We start from the raw sequence: 5,000 nt of genomic DNA on the forward strand, positions 1-5,000 counted from the left end.
TTTCTATGCCATAATTGACTTATTATCTGTTATTATCGGTCTGGTTGGAGCTCCCCGTCCTCCATCCCTTACATCCAGAGAGAGGAGAACAGGAACACGTTCTCCCGTAGTGAATTAACCTCACCTACGACGAATTTTTTATTCCACTCCTATTTCATCCATATGGACACTAAACTAAGAAAGCATTCACTGACCTATCCATCATTTGTCATTATCACGCAACTACCACGGCAACTAAATATCTCATATCTCAGTTATGACTGTTTTTTATCCCGTCGCGGTTTAATGTCACAGTTTTGATTTTATACATTTTATTTAAATATTTTTATTAAATATTTTTCACTTTCGTACAAAAATGCATGCTTGCATCTCATCGTGAGTGCGGCACAGTTCTGACTTTTCCTATAACTATGCTTGCAATGGCTGTTTTTCATGATTTCCACTTGCATCTCATAATTATGATATAGTGTCTATCTCATAATTAATTTTTTCAATCTCACTTTGACTCAATATGTCATTTTGGGGTTTTTCACGTCATAATAATGCCTTTTGGTCTTTTTATTTATTTATTTTTTTACATTTTTACTTTTATCTATAACTTCTACATTTCATCTCATAACGTCATACGGGCCTAGTTACGACATTTGATCTCAATTAAAGCATCTGCTAAATGGCAATCACGCCTTCCTAATAATCAGAAGCCAGTTTTCTCTTTGTGTCAGGAAAGGGCTTTCATCAGACACATTTTGGCAATCGCAGCTCTAACTGTTTGTTTATCACATGATGCAACACCAAACCTTCTCTGACCCATGAGTCACTGACCATACGTGCGCGCTCCCACGCTTACAGGAGAATAGTATATTACACCCTAAACTAGAAGCATTTCGCTGGTGTTTTAATATTTTAGGACGCTATTTAATAAGATGCTTTACCTGCATTAACGGGTCGGTTGTGAGACGTCTCGGTCCATTTATTGCAGTCGCCGGCTCCATTATCGCACTGACCCGTGCCGTCTGCGGAGACAGACAGAAGCAGGAGCGCCGCTAGAGCACACACACCTGACCACAGGTGCACCACTGAGTTCATCTCTGTGCTATTCAAGATACGATAAGACACGATACGGCTACAAAAATAAGTCTGAAAGGTCTAAAGCAGCGTATTTTCTCGTGTCGCTGTATGGTTGAGGCGATTACGCGGATCTGAGTGTAGCTAATAGCGTTTGTCGTGAGACGTGACGCTTATTTTCCTCCAGGGGGCGCTCAGTGGCTCAAAAGCCAATTACCCTATTCGTTCGCTTGCACATATGTGTGTGTTAAATGTTTTACTGGAGATGCTTCGCTGTAATCGTTTAAACCTGTTAATTTTAAACGAGCATTATTTTATGTAGTCGTGCAACGTGTTCGCAGTTATTCCTTTAAATATAATTAAAGCAAATCGTTATCTAGTAATCACAATCGATTGTGATCAGTCGGTTTCAGATGAGCGCTGGAAATAGTTACGTGTACCACGTGACACCGTCATTTATAGTTGCGTTTCTGCTGGCGTCCTGACAATAACAAACACCTTAATAATTTCGCGAAATAATTCTAAAGCCAATACAGTGTGTAGTGAAACTGTTTTATTTATCACATCAGAGTTAACAAATCACAGAGGACGCCTAGTCTATTAAGCCACGCCCACGACTGTCTAACCGCTCACTTTTGTGTTGGTCCCGCCTCGGACTGAACCAAAATATAACAGGAAACATCCTTGGTACATGAGATGATATAATACACAAACACATTTAGCATATACTTATAATTACTTTCATTATTTAATTATAAATAATTACTGTTCACTCTGTAATATCTTTTGTAAAGTTGTTTTTAGTCACCCCCCCCCCCGCCTCTCGCGAACACATGGTACATTCCAGTGATGGCTCACAGTCATGTGCTCTACACAACATAAATACTGCGGCTGTATCATTTCAGTGAATTTGTCCGTCTAAAATATTCTTTTTACCACATCTCGACACCGATCACAGCAATGGCGACGAAGGTTGGAGGTATATCACAGGCGAAGAAAGCCACACCCGAGGTGCAGAAGATCTGCGATGAGGTGAGACTGAGCTTCTGCTTTTGTTTTGAAAGTGTACGTCAGCTGACATGGGAATACACGTGATGTGTACATTTATTACTATTTTATTATTATTAATGCAGTCGCTAGAATAATCAAACGATTAATAAAAGTGATGAACGATGCGTGATTTAGAGTCGTAATGTCTGTCAGATGTACAGCAATTGCATTCGCCAGAGAAAACGGGCAATAAATGGTACACATGCAAGCTTAAAAAGTAAAGTAAAAAATAAAAGCTACAAATAAAAATAAACAAACGCTTTTTACATAACTTCACGTGATGTTGAGTAAGTCTCTGGGTGTGTCAAATCACATACTTTTCATAAAACAGGCTTTTTACTCCAGGTCAAAGGTGGAAAAACTAGAAATTGCGTTTTATGAAAAGGCACATTTTAAGTTCCATTGCATTAAATATGAAATCTGTGTCTTTTTCTTCAGGTCAAACCTCAGGCAGAAGAGAAGGCAGGGAGGAAGTTTGCCACTTTCGTTGCCGCATCTTTCAGCACTCAGGTTGTGGCCGGGACCAACTATTTTATCAAGGTAAGCTTCAAAACCTGGATGTGAGGCGACAGATCAGTCATATAGCGTCTCGTCGCTTGCTCTGTGAATGGGTGCCGTCAGAATAAGAGTCCAAACAGCTGGTTAAAAACATCACAGCGCTCCAGTCCATCAGCAAGCATCTTGAGACGACGAAAGCTGTGTGTTTGTGAGAAACAAATCCACCATTAAGGCATTTTTAACATCAAACCATTGCTTCTAGCCATAATCCATCCGCACGAAAGCCTGTGCATTTGTTTCTCATAAACATACGGCTTCTGCCTTCATGAGTTGGATGGACTGGAGTGGTTTTAATCTGTTTGGACTGCAATGTTGCGACTTGCATGTTGCCATAAGTATCTACTTCCTAATACTTCTCATGCTCTTCATCTCCTCTTCAGGTGAACGTCGGAGGAGGTGACTTCATCCATCTGAAGGTTCATAAGTCTCTTCCTCACAGTGGAGAAAAACTCCAGCTGCACAGCATCCAGGCGTCGAAAAACTCAGCAGGATCTCATCGAATACTTTTAATACAAGCACATACTGTATACAGAGCGGCCTGATATGTGTGATGTATATTCAGATCACTCTGTTGCCTGCTATACGTACGAGAGTTTTATAAGACCAACACAGCTTTGTTTACTTTTACAAACATTTTACTGAAATAGCTGCACATTGATATGAATCTACACTCCAAATCTGTTTTATAGAAAATAATGGAATTTCTGAAATAAAGGGAAATCAAGTTCATACTTTTAAATGACAAGTCTTTGTTTTTTTTACACCCTCTACGTTGTTTGTGGTCAAATGTTTTATACAGATGTTTTTGTGTCTTTTTGTTGTTCCTCAAAAAGGGATGACTAAAAAGATTGACACAGTCATAAAACTTCAGTTTGGTAAGATGAGAAAAAAAATAAATACATAACACCTTCAGACAAAGCAGGACATTTTTATAATTTTTTATTATTACAGCTGAAAAAAAATAATGATTTTTCACCAATCACCAATTTTCTTCAGCTCACACGTATTTTAGTATTGGTGAGATATTACTACTGTTTTAATATTTTTATTTATTTTATTATTATATATATATATATATATATATATATATATATATATATATATATATATATATATATATATATATACAATTTATTATTATTTGATGACATTTATTTATAATTATATATATATATATATATATATATATATATATATATATATATATATATATATATATAGTAGTCAACATTTGAAGTGGATCAAACATATATGCTTCAAATGTTGACTGCTATATATATTTACTGCGCTTATTTTTGGGCTTTTTTTGTTTTAGATTTGGTTTTGGTTAACTAAAATAATCATTTCCAAACTCCATCATCTAAATAACTACAAGACAAAGAAAAGCAACGTATCATGCTTGTTTTTTGGTCACATTATTTCTGTACTATTTTATCAGTCCTTACTGTTATTCTGAAAGGTGGAAAGCCGTCTGACTGGCGGTGTACCGAGTACGTATGACAAGCATCAGTCTTGTAATGTTTGTGTGTCTCGTGATGATCTGATGCATATTTAGTGAAGACCGGATCAGATAAAAAGTGTAGGATTCTGCATTCGACCAAATCTGAGAGTCTAGACATTCTTTTGTATTTAATGCATTTTTATTTGAGTTTGAGTGAGAACGTCTCGGTTACGTATGTAACCCTCGTTGCCTGAAGAAGGGAACGGAGACGTCACGTCAGATGACCGGCGAATTGGGATTTCTCTTCGAGAGACCAATCCTCCAGTCCAGCCTTCCCGTAGGAGGTCTTGGAATGAATACGCATATGTTTGCATATTTCAGTTTGCATATGGAAAATTGGAGGTGATTGAACCCTCTTAGATGGGCAGAAGGTCTGCCGGGGAAACACGGGGCTCTAAGGCTATGCCGTGAAATACACACATAAAGTCCTCTTGGGGTACTTTACATGGCTCCCAGCCCTCACCGGTTCTCACGGATTCATCGAGAGGGCCTGGCGCCGGATGCTCCGCAACATCTGGCTGCCGAGGGGAATGGAGGAGCTCGACAGGGTCTACTGTATGGACGCCTGGAGCGCGGTTAACAAGCCGACCAAACCGGGCCTCTCAGTGCTTCTACCCGTTTGAGGTGAGAACACAGGAGGATACCGGTTCCACGCGTAGGCTATAGAATCTAGCGATCGTGTTAGGGGTCGCCCAGCCGGCAGCTCTACAAATATCTGTCAGCGAGGCGCCACGAGCCAACGCCCAGAACGATGCAGCACTTGTTGAGTGTGCCCGCAACCTGAGGGGGGGCAGGGCATACCCTGTGCTTGGTAGGCTAGGGTAAT

At 39.3% G+C, this 5,000-nt stretch overlaps 1 pseudogene; it reads left to right on the forward strand.

Annotated features, from left to right (window-relative positions):
* The first annotated feature begins 1,912 nt into the window (after window positions 1–1,912).
* LOC122333150 overlaps window positions 1,913–5,000 on the forward strand; it is a 12,417-nt pseudogene continuing 9,329 nt past the window's right edge.

The sequence above is a fragment of the Puntigrus tetrazona genome, unplaced genomic scaffold (genome assembly GCF_018831695.1).
Source record: "Puntigrus tetrazona isolate hp1 unplaced genomic scaffold, ASM1883169v1 S000000185, whole genome shotgun sequence".
Classification (NCBI taxonomy): domain Eukaryota; kingdom Metazoa; phylum Chordata; class Actinopteri; order Cypriniformes; family Cyprinidae; genus Puntigrus; species Puntigrus tetrazona.